At 35.5% G+C, this 17878-nt stretch overlaps 1 pseudogene; it reads left to right on the forward strand.

Annotated features, from left to right (window-relative positions):
• The first annotated feature begins 12935 nt into the window (after positions 1–12935).
• LOC113075231 (tryptophan 5-hydroxylase 1-like) lies at positions 12936–17485 on the forward strand (annotated as a pseudogene).
• The last annotated feature ends 393 nt before the right edge of the window (positions 17486–17878 follow it).

Genomic DNA, 17878 nt, shown 5'->3' on the forward strand with positions numbered 1-17878 from the left:
GATTTTTTGAAATGACAGTAAAAAGGAAACATTAATCGTCTTGTATTTTTAAATTGCAGCTTCCAAACCTTTAAAAAACATTTTTAATTTAGAAACCAGTGATTCTGAGGAAATATGCATAGTTTCATGACTTTACAGCACTGTATGATTAAAAGAAAATTAAAAAACTGTCAGACATCTGATCTCACTCTGTTCACTTCTGTGTGCTGACTCTGTGTGTGTGTGTGAGTGTGAGTGGGGGAGGGGTGTGAGCTGAGTGGCAGACAGACAGAGAGAGAGAGAGAGAGAGAGAGAGAGAGAGAGAGAGAGAGAGAGAGAGAGAGAGAGACTTAAACATCTCTTTAATCACCAGAAAAAAAACTGTATTTTAAATAGTTATTTTTTTGTTGTTGTTGCTAATTGTGCTGTTACATCTTAAAGAAATATCTTAGGCCTTATCCTTTTCTGACATTTTCAGGGATTAAAAAAAAATCCTAAAAACCTTATTTGTGCTGCAAATAATAATTTCAAACTCATTTGATACTGACCTCTGTCACCCTGTGACATGACATTTATTTGAATTTACATAATCTCAAGGATGTAACAGTAAAACTGTTCAGCTCACAGATGAAGACTAAGCTTTAATGCAAGCAGAACTATTTCACAAATGCTTATAGGTTAATGAAATCATAACAAAACACTTTTAAATTATTTAAGGATTTGGTAACACTTTAAAATAATGTCTCAATTGTTAACATTAGTAAATGCATTGGTAACACTTCATAATAGCTGCGATTCTTAGCTAAGCATTAGTAAATAGTCAGTTCATGCTTTATATAGCCTTCTCCCAAAATTAATATTTTAGTAAGCATTTTATAAATACAGCTATAATTAAATTGTTCATGGTTTATATGCACATTTATTTTGAGGAGATTAAAGGCTGTAATCTCCCTAAAAAAATGTAAAATAAAAAATAAAATAAATAAAATAAACAAACACAGAACTCATAAATATTTATTTCAAGATGCAATAAAAGAAAACTGTACACCTGAATTTATTATTATATATATATATATATATATATATATATATATATATATATATATATATATATATATATATATATATATATATATATATATACACACACAATTGCATAAGTTTATATTTAAAAATGTTTAGCAAGTGTACAGCTAATAATAATAATAATGCATTTTATTTAGTTTTAGCTACAGACACCAAACTCGGTACTTAAATTGTTCTTATCAAGACGGACAACTTTCTAATTCACAGTCATAAGCTACGATCAACAGGAAGTCAGCTATTTTGATTTGAATGTGTATTTTTGAGATTTTACAGTTGTGAATTAATGCGTACTCCTCACATGGGAAGTACACTATACACACCAAACTTTGACTACATGAAGAAACAACATCGAGGAACTTAAATTGCGAACGGATTTTGGTTAGCTTGAACGGTTTTGACGTGGTGATTTTTTGAAAATGACAGTAAGAAGGGGAAACATTAATTGTATTGTATGTCTAAATTGCAGCTTCCAAACACTTCAAGGCATGTTTTCATACAGAGATCAAATCATTATGAGGAAATATGCATAGTTTCATGACTTTACAACACTGTATGGATAAAAGAAAAGAAAAAACTGTCAGACTTCTCAACTGACATGATCTCACTCTGGCCACTCCGTCTGTGTGAGGAAAGGGAGGGGGAGAGGGAGGGGGAGTGTGAGTGTGAGGGGGTTGGTGACTGTGAATCTTTGGTGACTGACAGTGTGTGTGGATTGTAGGGAGGGGCTGTCTGGCAGAGAGAGAGAGAGAGAGAGAGAGAGAGAGAGAGAGAGAGAGACCTAATCATTCCTTTAATAATCAGGAAAAAAAATCTATATTTTAAATTGTTATTGTTTTTGTTGTTGCTAATGGTGGTGTTTTTTTCCTTTCATTACAGGTTAAGAAATCTCTTAGGCCTTATCCTTTTCTGACAGTTTTTGGGATTTAAAAACATCCTAAGAAGCCTTATTTGTGCTGCAAATTATAATTTCAAACTCATTTGATACTGACCTATGACAACCTGTGACGTGACATGACATTTATTAATCTCATGGATGTAACAGTAAAACTCTTCAACTGACAGATTAAGCTGCAATGCAAGCAAAACTATTTCACAAATGCTTATAGGTCATTAAAATCATTACAAAACACTAATAAATTATTAAAGGGTTTGGTAACACTGTATAATAATGTCTAATTTGTTAACATTAGTAAATGCATTGGTAACACTTTATAATAACTGCACTCATTAGCTAAGCATTAGTAAATAGTTCACTAATTACATTGTCCTTGGTTTAAAAGCACATATATTACAAAGGAGATTAAAGTTTCAGTTGTCTTATAAAATAAATCAATAAACACAACCCAGTTTGATTCAGAATTCAGAAATATTTATTTCAAGATGCAATAAAAGGAAACTGTACACTTGAAAAGGTTTTGAGCGATTCTTGAAGGACTAGCATCACCTTCACTTGTACGATGGTTTGAGGAATATATCTTCCAGATAGTACCGCCGCTCCCTATATGCAGAGTATGCAGTCTTCGTAGAGCACCAACTCCCAGAGGGGGCACCAGTTGCTCAAAAAACAAAAAAACAAATATGCGCCATTCTCCCATCCGCGTTCGCGACCACTCAATAGCATTTGAGAAGAAAGACTTGTAGTCACAAAACAATTGTAATGTGTTCATATAGGTGTCAGCTACAATGCACACCTTATACATTTTTTATACATTTTAAAATAAAGTGTTACTAAAGTTATATATATTGTTCTGTGTATGTGATTTCAAAGTCTAGATTGGTCGAATTAACCCTTTAACTGCCACATCCCTTAAAACTTGATTGTCAGAGGGTTACTGTAAATGCTTATGCCCGCTGGGCACAGTTTTCCCGATGCCACCAGGGTGGCGTTGCACTGATGGCTTGAGCCCGACATCGCTGCTTGCAGCTATATTTATTATTATTTTTTTTATTTTTTATTAAACCTTCCGGGGGTTTTTGGGGGCCTTAACATGCTCAAAAACTCTTGAAAATTGGCACACACATTGGAATCTGCGGCCATTAGGACGCCACAGAGACTGGGACCCGGGCGTGGCACAGGGGCTCTACAGCGCCCCCTGGAACACAGTCAGAAATCTTGAACCATAGCTCACACACACTTGCATATATTTATATGAAACTCAGTACACTTGTAGATCTCATTGAGCTGAACAACTTTCGCGCTCTATGTCAAAGGCTCCGCCCAACAGGAAGTCAGCTATTCATGGCTGTTTAAAAAAAGCATGTTCTGGAATTTGATATACTTGTCATAGGTTTTTTACATGATTGCCACCAAACTCGGTGAACATGATCTCAAGACATTGGGGATGAAAAATTGCGAGGGGATTTTTTATATCTCGAACGGTTTGCCCGTGGCGAGGCGTTGAAATTAGGGCAAAAAGTGAGAAACAGGAAATGCCTAATAACATCCACATACATTGCCTGAGTTTGATCAAACTTCATCGGTTTGTTCGATGTATGATACCGATCGTATATATATGTGATTATTAAGAGTCAACGTTATAGCGCCACCAACTGGCAGCAGGAAGTGAGTCATTTTCAAAATGCTTTGAATTCAGCATCTTATTTTTACTCGATTTGCTTCAAACTTCATCAGAATAAGACAAAACATGGCCGATGTAAATCTGTTGTGGGGATATTGATATCTTATATATTGTTGCCATGGCAACGTGTCAAACTTGAATATTCTGTTATGGTGATTTTGAGGCATATAACAACCTCAGATTTACATGAAACTCAAAACACATATCAGTATTCTTGATAGCTAGACAATGGAAAAAGCTTTTAAAAGGGCGTGGAAGAGGCACTCTATAGCGCCACCTTTTGTCAAAAGTGGGGGGGTTAGTTTTAGCTACAGACACCAAACTCGGTACAAAAATTGTTCTTATCAACACGGGCAACTTTCTAATTCACAGTCATCAGCTACGATCAACAGGAAGTCAGCTATTTTGATTTGAATGTGGATTTTTTTTTTACATTTAGCTGTGAATTAATGCATACTGCTCAGAGGAGAGTAACACTATACACACCAAACTTTGTCTACATGATGCCAAAACATTTTAAACAACTTAAATTGCCAATGGATTTTGGATAGCTTGAACGGTTTTGTCATGGTGATTTTTTTAAATGACAATAAAAATGGAATTATTAATTGTCCTGCATTTTTAAATTCCAAACACTTCAAAACCTTTTTTCATACAGAAAAAAAGTCATTCTGAGTAAATATGGATAGTTTCACGACTTTACAACACTGTATGGATAACAGAAAATTAAAAAACTGTCAGACATCTCATCTCACTCTGTCCCTCTGTTTGAGTATATGTGCTTCAGACTTCCATTGTCTGAGAGAAATAGCGCCCCTACAGGTGCAATTACCGGACTTTTACTTTCACTTTTAAATCGGTTAAAAATACAAATACATACTTAGATTTAATTCACACTGACAAGCTAAACCAACATATCTGATTATTACCGGTTCAGGGCTCATGGATAAATAATTTCTGGCCAGAGATACGTGAGAAATAGGAGAGATGAATCACCGCTGTGATCACGAGCGTCTGGAGTAAAGAGCTCAGAAAAAACGAATTTATTCCTGTTTTAAAGCTTTTAAAAATAAATTATTACAGCGATATCACACAATCAACCAATTAGAACACACCAAGAGCTAAATTCAGATGTTTTTGAACTGTTTGTGTGAAAATTAAATATTTGTGGCTGCCTATCTGAAATCACCGCTCCGATCAGCGCTTACAGTGTCGAGCTCAAAACAAACGAATTTATTCTTGTTTAAGAGCTTTTTTAAATAAAATATTACCACAAATGCACACAATAAACCCATTGTAACACTGCAAGAGCTAAATGCAGGTGTTTGTGACTCGTTTAAGTGTGAAAGACTATTTGACACCGCCACTGGCAGAATAACATGTATCTCTCGAGCTGCAGGATTCTGCCTTTCGTCGTACGAACGAACACATAACGGACAAGATTATTTCAAAATAGCTTGGCGAATATGAACGAAAACAGCCAATTGAACATAAACTGTTGAGAAATAAATCTGAAGTGGATCTACTGGATTTGAATATTAAGTGACCGCATATACCAGCTGCTTCTGTCTTCAATTTGAATCTATAAAAAAAATGAAACTCATTCATCTTGGCTGCTTTTTTAATGTGTGTACGTATGTATTTATTATTTTGCTCTAACAAGAATTAATCTATATTTAATTAAATCAATTACATTTTATTTTACATTTTATTTGTCCATTTCTGCATCTAAACGCCTAAAAACATAAAACATGATCTATTATACTATTGTTAGCAATTTCTTTATCGTCCAATTTTTCTGGTGTACACACTTTTATTTTCATAATAAACTTGTTTGTTAGATTATACACAGTTACAGTGGTCTATAATAAATATTGACAGGTTTTATTCAAGCTGTTTAGAATGATTGCAGTAGGCTAATTTTTTTAAATGTAAATCCAAAAAAAAAAAAAAAAAAAAAAATTAATAAAAAACATTGGAAAACAATAACTGTTGTACTTTTTTTATACATTTTGTATAATTTCATAGTTTATGCATTATAGTTATAAAAACAAATAAATGTAGCCACTCACATAGAAATAGGCCTTATCCTTTTCTGACAGTTTTAGGGATTTTTAAAAATCCTAAAAAACCTTATTTGTGCTGCAAATAATAATTTCAAACTCAAAAAGTAAATAGTCAGTTCATGCTTTATAAAGCCTTGTCCCAATATTAATAGTCAGTAGTAAGCAGTTTATAAATACAGCTATAAATAGCTTGTTTTTGGTTTATAAGCACATTTGTTAAAAAGGAGAGTAAAGGGTCAGTTATCTTCCTATGAAAAATAAAAAAATAAAAATAAACAAACAACAACACTGATTGATACAGAACTCAGAAATTCTATTGTGGATTTATGATAAAATCAGCCTGTAAATGATTTCATACTCCTCCAAGAAGACACAAGTAGTTCACACCAAACTTTTTTTAACATGAAGCCAATATACTGAGATGTTAAATTGCGAATGGGTTTAGGATAGCTTAAATGGTGTGGTCATAGCGATTTATTAAAGTAACATAAAAAAATACAATAGTTATTTTACTATATCTTTAATTTTTTTCATTCCAAACTCTTCATATTTTTTTATATACGTAGAAGTTATCATTTGAAGGAAGCACAGTAAGTTTAATAGCTTTATCATTTTCAAGAGCCAGCATAAAATTAAAACTATCATAACTTATAAATGAAGCTTGCAATTCTTAGTACCAATAATGGCCACCAGATGGAGGTATAGGATTACTTTTAAATAATTATTGTAGAAACAAGTATGATTTAAATCATTTATAGAAATCTTTCAAAGAAAAATAATATGAATTTTATGTATTTACTGATAAAATGACCCTCACTTTATTAGAATAACAAGCTGAAATATTGTGAACTGTATATTAAGAATAATTCTTTATAGGCTTTATGGACAGACACGTTTTGAGTGACTCTTGAAGGATCAGCACCACATCCTCTTTTACCACTGTTTAAAGAATTTATCTTACAGAACAGATGCAAATTAATTTTGGATAGCTTGAATGGTTTTGTCGTGGTGATTTTTTGAAATAACAGTAAAAAAGTAACCAGTAAATGTCTTTTATTTTTTTAAAGTGCAGCTTCTAAACACTTCAACAAAATGTACACATAGAAGTCATGCTGAGGAAATATGCATAGTTTCATGACTATACAACACTATATGGATGATAGAAAATTAAAAAACTACCATACATCTGATGTCACTCTGTCCCTCTGTCACTGTGGGTAATGTGTGTGTGTGTGTGTGTGTGTTTGTGTGTTAAGTGTGTGTGCTGAGTTTGTGTGAATGTGTGGGAGAGGGGATGGGCTTGGTGTCAGAGAGAGAGAGAGAGAGAGAGAGAGAGAGAGAGAGAGGGAGGGAGACTTAATCATCTCTTTAATCACCAGCAGAAAAAAAAAGCAATTTTGTGTTGTTGTTGTTTTTTCATCATTACAGCTTAAGAAATATCTTAGGCCTCAACATCAACTGTTGCTGCTTTATATAGCCATCTCCCAAAATTAATAGTCATTAGTAAGCATTTTATAAATACAGCTATAATTAAATTGTTCATGGTTTATATGCACATTTATTTTGAGGAGATTAAAGGCTGTAATCTTCCTAAAAAAAAATAAAAAAATAAAAATAAAAAAATAAACAAACACAGAACTCAGAAACATTTATTTCAAGATGCAATAAAAGAAAACTGTACACTATATATACATATATATACAATTGCATAAGTTTATATTTAATTTTTTTTATCAAGTGTACAGCTAATAATAATAATAATAATAATAATAATAATAATAATAATAATGCATTTTATTTAAGGCGCCTTTCAAACCACTCAAGGTCACCGTACAACAAGTAACAACAGTAACAATATTAAAACAAAAAATAACAGCAAATAACAATGTCAATAAAAAACCACAATAATATTAGAATAGCACAACATATTGTGGAATACTATATTAAGACTTTATATATAGGCTTTATGAACAGATAGGTTTTGAGAGATGCTTGAAGTACTAGCATCACCTCCTCTTGTACGACGGTTTGAGGAATATATCTTCCAGATAGTACCGCCGCTCCCTATATGCAGAATACGCAGTCTTCGTAGGGCACCAACTCCCAGAGGAGGCACCATCCCAGTAAAATAAAACATGCGCCATTCTCCCATCCGCGCTCGCGACCGCTCGGACATTTGCGGATGAATGTTCGTAATTGATGGATGGACATCTATGCCCGGGTAAAAGTCATCAGCAATCCGGCACAGAGAAAAGAAAAATAAAGTAAAAAACAAAACAAAAACAGGCATAAATTTGGCTTGACATTGGACATTCGAGAGTCTCAAATTTAGGGACCGTCTCTTAAGTTACATGTGATATTGTTATACAATTTTCTAACGTCAGTAGCATTTGAAGAGAATGACTTACAGTCATAAAAACAACTGTAATTGTTCATCTAGGTGACAGCTATAATGCACCATTAAATTGAATGTTTGATATTTATTAAAACAAACTGTAAGTCATATGTAAATTATGCTACTTTTTCACATGGACTCAAAAGCAAATTTGAAGCTCAATAGCATTTGAGGAGAAAGACTTGCAGTCATAAAACAATTTTAATGTGTTAATTTAGGTGTCAGCTACAATGTACACCTTATACATTTATATATATATTAAAATAAAGTGTTACTAAAGTTATATATATTGTTCTGTGTATGTGATTTCAAAGTCTAGACGGGTCGGATTAACCCTTTAACTGCCATATCCCTTAAAATTTGATTGCCAGAGGGTTACTGTAAATGCTTATGCCCGCTGGGCACAGTTTTCCCGATGCCACCGGGGTGGCGTTGCACTGACGGCTTGAGCCCGCCATCGCTGCTTGCAGCTATATTTTATTCTTCTTCTTCTTCTTCTCCCGAATGAATCGCATTTTTGAGGGCTTTAACATGCTCAAAAAGTCATGAAACTTTGCACACGCGTCAAACCTGGTGAAAATTTTCGTCTGACATAGGATTCAGAAGAGGGTGTGGCAAAATGGCTCGACAGCGCCACCTATACCAAGAAAATCAACAGCCTTCCAGCTATGTTTCACCTACATGCACGAAAATTGGCACACATATGTAACACACCAATACCTACAAAAAAGACTCTTGGAGCGAAATTCTAAACCCAACAGGAAGTCGGTTATTTTTAATATTATGAGCATATTTTGTGTAATTTTGGTCATTTCCATGTGTTGTATTTTAACGAACTCCTCCTAGAGAGTTCTTCAAATCAACACCAAATTTGGTATGCCTAATCTAAAGGCCTTTGCGATGTTAAATTGCGAAGATCTTGAGTTTTCGTTGAAGGGCGTGTCCGTGGCGGCCTGGCGAATTTCGATGATTCGCCATGAAAAATGAAGTTGCTATAACTCACACATACAATGAACAATCTGCCCCAAACTTCACATGTTTGATGAGACTCCGAACCTGAACAGATTGACATGCCCATATTCAGTTATAGTCATAGCGCCACCTATTGGCAACAGGAAGTGACATATTTTACGCTGCGACGAACTACTCCTAGAAATTTTATGACATCAATGTCTTTTTTGTGGTCAGTCTAATCTAAAGGCCTGTGCGATGTTCAGTTGTGAAGATCTTGAGTTTTCGTTAAAAGGCTTGTTCATGGCGCCGCAACGAAGTTCGATGTCTCGCCATGCGAATAAAAGATGTTATAACTCAGGCATAAGATGTCCGATCTTCCCCAAACTTCACATGTGTGATAAGAGTCCTGGCCTGAACAGATCTTCAGGCCAATATTCCACCGGGTGTGGCAGAATGGCTCTATAGCGCCACCTATACACTTTCAACGGAGTGCGCCTCGAGCTATGTTTCACGTACATGTACAAAAATTGGTACACACATGTAACACTCCAATACCTACAAAAAAGTCTCTTGGTACGAAATCCGGATCCCAACAGGAAGTCGGTTATTTTGAATTTTCCCTTCAAAATTGCTGTTGTTTTTGCCATTTTCAGGGGTTGTACTTTAACGAACTCCTCCTAGAGATTTATTCAGATCAATACCAAACTTGGTCAGTGTAATCTAAAGCCCTTTGCAATAATAAATTGCGAAGGACTTGAGGTTTCGTTAAAGGGCGGGTCCATGGCGGCCTGACAAATTTCGATGTTTCGCCATGAAAAAGGAAGTTGCTGTAACTCAGACATACAATGTCCAATCTGCCCCAAACTTCAAATGTTGGATAAGACTCTTGACCTGAACAGATCTACATGCCAATATTCAGTTATAGTCATAGCGCCACCTATTGGCAACAGGAAGTTAAATATTTTACACTGCGACAAACTACTCCTAGAAATGTTATGACATCAATGTCTTTTTTGTGGTCAGTCTAATCTAAAGACCTGTGTGATGTTTAGTTGTGAAGATCTTGAATTTTTGTTAAAAGGCGTGTCCATGGCGCCGTGATGAAGTTCAATGTCTCGCCACGGGAATAAAAGATGTTATAACTCAGGCATAAAATGTCCGTTCTTGCCCAAACTTCACATGTGTGATAAGGGTCCTGGCCTAAACAGATCTGAAGGCCAATATTCCATAGAGTGTGGCAAAATGGCTCGATAGCGCCACCTATACACTTTCAACGGAGTGCGTATACACTTTAAACGGAGTGCGCCTCGAGCTATGTTTCACGTACATGTACAAAAATTGGTACACACATGTAACACTCCAATACCTACAAAAAAGTCTCTTGGTACGAAATCCGGATCCCAACAGGAAGTCGGTTATTTTGAATTTTCCCTGCAAAATTGGTGCTGTTTTTGCCATTTTCAGGGGTTGTACTTTAACGAACTCCTCCTAGAGATTTATTCAGATCAACACCAAACTTGGTCAGTGTAATCTAAAGCCATTTGCGATGTTAAATTGCGAAGGACTTGAGGTTTCGTTAAAGGGCGTGTCCATGGCGGCCTGACAAATTTCGATGTTTCGCCATAAAAAGGAAGTTGCTGTAACTCAGACATACAATGTCCAATCTGCCCCAAACTACACATGTTGGATAAGACTCTTGACCTGAACAAATCTACATGCCAATATTCAGTTATAGTCATAGCGCCACCTATTGGCAACAGGAAGTGACATATTTTACACTGCAACAAACTATTTCCAGAAATGTTATGACATCAATGTCTTTTTTGTGGTCAGTCTAATCTAAAGACCTGTGTGATGTTTAGTTGTGAAGATCTTGAGATTATGTTAAAAGGCGTGTCCATGGCGCCGCGACGAAATTCGATGTCTCGCCATGGGAATAAAATATGTTATAACTCAGGCATAAAATGTCCGATCTTCCCCAAACTTTAAATGTGTGATAAGGGTCCTGGCCTGAACAGACATGAAGGCAAATATTCCATTGGGTGTGGCAAAATGGCTCGATAGCGCCACCTATACACTTTCAACGGAGTGCATATGCACTTCAATGGAGTGCGCCTCGAGCTATGTTTCACGTACATGTACAAAAATCGGTACACACATGTAACACACCAATACCTACAAAAAAGTCTCTTGGTACGAAATCCGAATCCCAACAGGAAGTCGGTTATTTAGAATTTTCTCTGCAAAATTGGCATAGTTTTTGCCATTTTCAGGGGTTGTACTTTAACGAACTCCTCCTAGAGATTTATTCAGATAAACACCAAACTTGGTCAGTGTAATCTTAAAACCTTTGCGATGTTTAATTGCGAAGATCTTGAGGTTTCGTTAAAGGGCGTGTCCATGGCGGCCTGACAAATTTCGATGTTTCGCCATGAAAAAGGAAGCTGCTGTAACTCAGACATACAATGTCCAATCTGCCTCAAACTTCACATGTTAGATAAGACTTCTGCCCTTAACAGATCTACATGCCCATATTCAGTCATAGTCATAGCGCCACCTGCTGGCAGCAGGAAGTGTCAATGTTTTACACTGCAAATAACTACTCCAAGAAATTTTATGACATCCAAATTTTATTTTGGTCAGTCTAATCTAAAGTTCTTTGCAATGTTAAATTGTGGAGATCTTGAGATTTTGTTAAAGGGTGTGTCCATGGCGCCATGACAAAATTTGATGTCTCGCCATCGGAAGAGAAGTTGTTGTAACTCAGGCATTAAATGTTCAATCTTCCCTAAACTTCACATGTTCGATAAGAGTCCTGGCCTGAACACATCTGAAGGCCAATATTCCATTATAATGACAGCGCCACCTGCTTACAACAGGAAAATTGGCAGATATATGGAATAAACTTTGACATATTCCACTTATATTTCTGAGTTTAAATGCATATTTCTCACCGTTCACATATCTACTAAAGCCACTTACTGCCGGTGAGCCCGGGTGCGAGGGCCCGTTCATCGCTGCTTGCAGCTTTAATTTTATTTAAACTTTCTAAAAGTACACTAACAATGAACTAACAATGAAATATTATTAATGCGTTAAAAATGTACTTGTAAGAAATACAGTAATAAAACTATATTCTGTGTAATTTTTCAATAGTATATCATATTTATATGCACTAAAAATACATTTAAAATATCAATGGTATTTAGTATACTTTCTTAATTACACGTAAGTACTACTTTAGTATTTTCACTAAAATAAAGTGTACTCGAGTGCACTAAAAAAACACTTAATTACAAGAAAGTAATTTGTAGTACATTCTTATTTTTGTGCTAAAAACAACTGTAAAAACAATACATTATAAATACACTAATTAAAAGTATGTTTTAATTTAAATAGTAATTAAGTGTAATTAATAAAGTATACTAAAAGCCTTATTTTAAAAAAATGTATTTTTAGTGCACTAACAAAAAAATGTACTTTTGAAAAAATAGACAGAAGAGTTTTTTAGTGTATTTCTAACAAGTACATTTTAACACATTAAAAATAGTTCATTGCTAGTGTACTTTGATAGCTATGTAAAAGTACACTAACAATGAACTATTTTTAATGCGTTTAAAATGTACTTGTAAGAAATACACTAAAAAAAGACTTCTGTCTATTTTTTCAAAAGTATATATTTGTTTTATGCACTAAAAATACATTTAAAATATAAATGGTATTTAGTATACTTTATTAATTACACTTAAGTACTACTAAAGTAAAAATATACTTTTAATTAGTGTATTAATAGTGTATTATTTTTACAGTTGATTTTAGCACAAAAAATATGAATGTACTACAAATGTACTTTCTTGTAATTAAGTGTATTTTTAGTGCACTCAAGTGCACTTTTTTTTCACCTGGGTACCACGTGTAGCGTTTACCGAGGAAGAGGTGAAGACGTGGGGTGTCGTTTTTCGGGAGCTGAATAAGCTGTACCCCACACACGCCTGTCGAGAGTTTTCTGAACAACCTGCCTCTGCTCACCCAGTACTGTGGCTACAGAGAGGACAACATACCGCAGCTGGAGGATGTGTCCAACTTCCTGAGAGGTGAGATTTCATGAGTGCACATACGTAGATAAAGTATGTTTTTTAAGATATATTTTAACTGTACAATAGCTACAATACTAGGTGATGAGAAGTATTAGTTGTGTCACCAGCAGAGGGCAGTAGTTGTATGGCTGTCGTATGTGTGTTTCAGAGCGAACTGGCTTCACCATTCGCCCTGTTGCTGGGTATTTGTCACCGAGAGACTTTCTAGCTGGTCTGGCCTTCAGAGTGTTTCACTGTACACAATATGTGCGTCACAGTTCAGATCCTCTCTACACTCCTGAACCGTGAGTATAAAGCACACTGTATATCGCTTTATCTCTTCAGGCCTGTTTATTGATAGTTTTCACGTGACGTCACACAAAGCTTTGCTCCACTGACCGCCAGTTATTTTTACACAGTTTGCATTAAACTAAACGGCGACATTCAGTAAGCATCCTATGATTATATATATTTTGTACAGGCAAGCAGATGACTGAAAGCTATCAATTGACACAATCTTTTGAAACAGGCTTTTATGCAGCAGCACCCATTGTTTAAGCAACACTGTCTGTCACACCTGATGCATGAACACAGAAATGAAACAGACACATCACCTTTTATACAGTAAATCAAACTGAATCCAGATGATTTAAGCAGTTTCTTTTGCACTTTGGGGTCTCGGCTCCATTCTTGGGTGAATCAGCTTCATGGATCAAGGTTAAATCACTGATTAATTTTGTTTCGATTTTGAATATCAAATACATGTTGATGTATTGCAGCATTGTTTTAACTTTGTTTATTTTTTATTTTTTTGTAAAGATCTTGTTAAAATTTCAACATTGAGTTATAATTATTTCATTTGGCATGAAACATTTTCTAAATGTTTTTTTTTCAGTGTTGAAACAACTGACATTCTTTCAACCACATTTCAGTGTTGAAACTCAGTCACATGATTTCAGGAGGATCAAGTTTATAGTGATTCTTCATAGCCAATACTCTCAATAGTAATTTTATATTTATGACAGTTATTAAAGATCCCCAATTATGCTTATTTAAAAGTCATACATTTATTTGTTATCATTTACATATTTTAAAATGAAAAACAATTTTTTTGTACAAAAATGTGTACACTGCTGCAGCACCTCTTTTTACCCTCTGTCTGAAACAATGGCTCCTTCAGAGGATGCATTCCAAGGTAGGAAGGCAACAAATCACATCCTAATCCAATGTTAGCTTCACTTTCGGTCTCCTGAGATGCCTTCATCTGATCGGTTTTTGAAGGCAGCATAGATGTATCCTTCACTGCCTTTGATATCCCACAATCCTGTGCATTCCATTCTGTGACAGTTGAGCTAAAAAAATAAGGATGTCGTCTAAAAGTTGCATTTGGTTGTCAATTTCTGTGTAAATGTATGTTTCTGACCAACAACCATATTTGATGTTACTTCTAGCGAGATATCAGTATTATTAATTAAATATTAGCTACTGTATTATCACCAAATCTCACTCTGAATTGTTGTAGATCCTTAAACTGTTACGCTGCCTCAGAAGCCTGTCCAAAATCAGTTTCATAAGGTGCCTTCATGTGCAAACACTGCCTTCAAAGTCATTTCCTGATAAATCAGTGAGGCAACAAGTCAGCAGCCTAAGCTTTCGGACACAGCCACTCTGTTTTAGTTCAAGTCTCTTTAAAGCCCAGCTTTCTGAAAAACCCAGTTTGCTCTGATTGGTCAGCTGGCCCAGCCTGTTGATTGATTGGTTGTTGATTGGTCAACTGGGTTTTAGCTCCCAAACTTTAATGAGCAACTGTGGCGTTGGTCCATACAGTGTTTGTTTTATTGGCCCTTGCAACATATCCTTTATTACTAACCTAACTGTTATTTGAGGGCGGGCCAAATAAAACAGTAGGTGAGAATTAAGCAAATGTTTAACATGGTGATGTAGCGAAGTCAGGACTAGATAATAAGATAACAGCAGGACTACAAACAGTGTTTTAAAAGTGTTTTCTACTGAGGAGATTATCTCCATTTGGTTTTTTGTAACTTTGCAGATGGCTTACATGCAGAAACAGATTTATTACACATTAAAGGAAGTAAAATCATAAACAACATAAAGGTGCCCATTGAAATAAATACTCAATGTGGATCCCAGAAATCACCAGAAATCGATTCTTTTCTGCACAGAGCTGCAGTTCTACAGCAGTAAGTGATGTATGTTCACATCAAACCTTTATGTGCGTTTGCCCCTGCTTCACTTACACACTGTTAGTATATGTCTTGTGTACTAGGCCTTATTCTGCTTGGCCAAAAAAAGCTTTACAAACAGTTAAAGAGATCTTCATGTCTGTGTCTTTCAGGGACACATGTCATGAGCTGCTGGGTCATGTTCCTCTGTTGGCCGAACCCAGTTTTGCACAGTTCTCTCAGGAATTAGGACTGGCTTCTCTCGGTGCGTCTGATGATGCTGTGCAGAAGTTAGCAACAGTATGTATTTCTGTACATTTCGCTGTCCTAGGCATGAAGTTTTAATAATTTTTGCAGTAGTTTTGATGGTGGTTATGTTGGTGTCTTTGCCATTGCAGTGCTATTTCTTCACGGTAGAGTTTGGCCTGTGTAAGCAGGAGGGTTCGCTCCGAGCATACGGCGCTGGGCTTCTCTCCTCAATCAGTGAACTTAAGGTAGATACACAGAATCCGTTTTACACAACAAAAATGTGTAATCTAATAACTAGTTTGAACAAAAAAATATGAATAAAATACTGTACGAGTTCACTTTTTAAATATCTTTAAAAGATATCAAAGTTGCATTCATTTGATTAAAAACAATTTACATTTAAATAAATTGTTTTCTATTGAATATATTTTAAGCTCAATTTTCAGCAGCCATTATTCCAGTCTCAAGGGTCACATCCTTCAGTAATCATTCTATTATGCTGGTTTAATTCTCAAGAAACATGTCTCATTGTTATCACAGTTGAACATGTTAGTGTTGACTGAAAGTTCTTAAGAACAGCATTTATTCGAAATAAAATGTGTAACATTGTAACTATTGATACTGTCACTTTTGATACATTTACTGCATACTAGCTAGATAAAAGTATTAATTTCTTTAAAGAACAATCTTATTACCCCTAACAACAGTTAATGAAGTTAGCTGAAGTGAATGACTTTGAAACGCACATGTTCTGTTTTGAAGCACTCTCTCTCAGGCTCTGCTAAAATCCTGCCCTTTGAGCCCAGTGTCACCTGTAAACAGGAGTGTCTCATCACCACCTTTCAAGATGTTTACTTCGTTTCAGAGAGTTTTGAGGAAGCCAAATTTAGAATGCGGTAAATCTGTTTTTCAATTTGTGACCTGTTACTTTTGCATGCCGTATCATTATTGTTTTGCTTTGACCATATATTTCCTCTATTTTATTCTTTACAGTGAATTTTCAAAGACAGTCCAGCGTCCATTCTCTCTGCGGTATAACCCGTACACACAGAGCGTGTGTGTGCTGAAGGACATGCCCAGCGTCACCGATGTGGTCGAGGAGCTCAGACACCAGCTGGACATTGTAGGAGACGCTCTCTGTCGACTCAGTGCACACCTTGGTGTCTGAAGTCATTATGACTCTTGCTCATATTAATAGCATTTATTACTTCTGTCTCTCATACCAAGGCACATTACTCAACATTCAACACTACAATAGTATTATCTCATTATCGGCCTTCTCTGACTTAATGTCTCTGTGAGCCCCTTTCCTCTGCTACTGAAAATCTGCTTAATACCACAAAGCACTTAAATATCCAAACACTGTTTTTAGGAGAGTCTCTTTAAATACACAGAGTCCTGGTGATCTCATGATCACTATATTCATACAGTCTGGATACTCTAATCTCTTCTCTGCTCCAAATTCAGTCTCTGTAAATACACAGGAAACATGGAAATGGTTCATAATTGTAGAGTTTAGAGAATCTTCAGAGACAAGGCTTAGGTTTGAAAAGCACTCCTACAATGTTGTATCTTGAGGCTGTCACACATTTGTTATAGTCGTTAAAGATGAAACTTAGATGACACTAATTCTTAATCCTAAACTTGTTGTGTATTCTCTTTCCCAACATCAAACCTACTGTACCTTCTTGGAAATAGAGCCATTTTATTTTTTATTGGGGTTTGTGATATGAAATATGTAAATGTTCCTGAAACTGTTGTGTATATTGTTTTGCATTCTGAAGACTGTAATCCTTGCTGTTTGTCCATGGCCATTCATGTTTATGCTTATTGAATATTAATTAAGTTAAGTGATTCTTATAAGGTGAGATCAAAATGTGATAAATAAATGTATAAATGCAGCCAACTGTTATTAAATAATTTGTTAGCAAACTGTCTGTATCACACCAATGATTCAAACGGTATTATTGTAACAAATGATCATAAAACCCAGACTTCTGGTATATTCGCTGGCCTCTGGCCTGTAAACATCATCCGTCACTAGGAGTGAAGTGCCTGCACCCTGCAGTGTGACACAGTGGCCAGCAGAGGGCAATGATGCTCTATTACAGTGATTCAAACTCAAACGAGACAATCGATAGGCTACAACCCACATTCAGGTAAACATAAGATTCTAAACACATACTGATTTTAGCCTTCTCTTCATACTAAATCTCCAGTCCAGGCACATCTTTCTGAAGTAATTACAGAGTCAAAGTGTTTCAGATTACTGGGTCATGTACATATGAAGGTGTCTGTTCTAGAAACAACC

Source organism: Carassius auratus, unplaced genomic scaffold (genome assembly GCF_003368295.1).
Source record: "Carassius auratus strain Wakin unplaced genomic scaffold, ASM336829v1 scaf_tig00016515, whole genome shotgun sequence".
Lineage (NCBI taxonomy): Eukaryota > Metazoa > Chordata > Actinopteri > Cypriniformes > Cyprinidae > Carassius > Carassius auratus.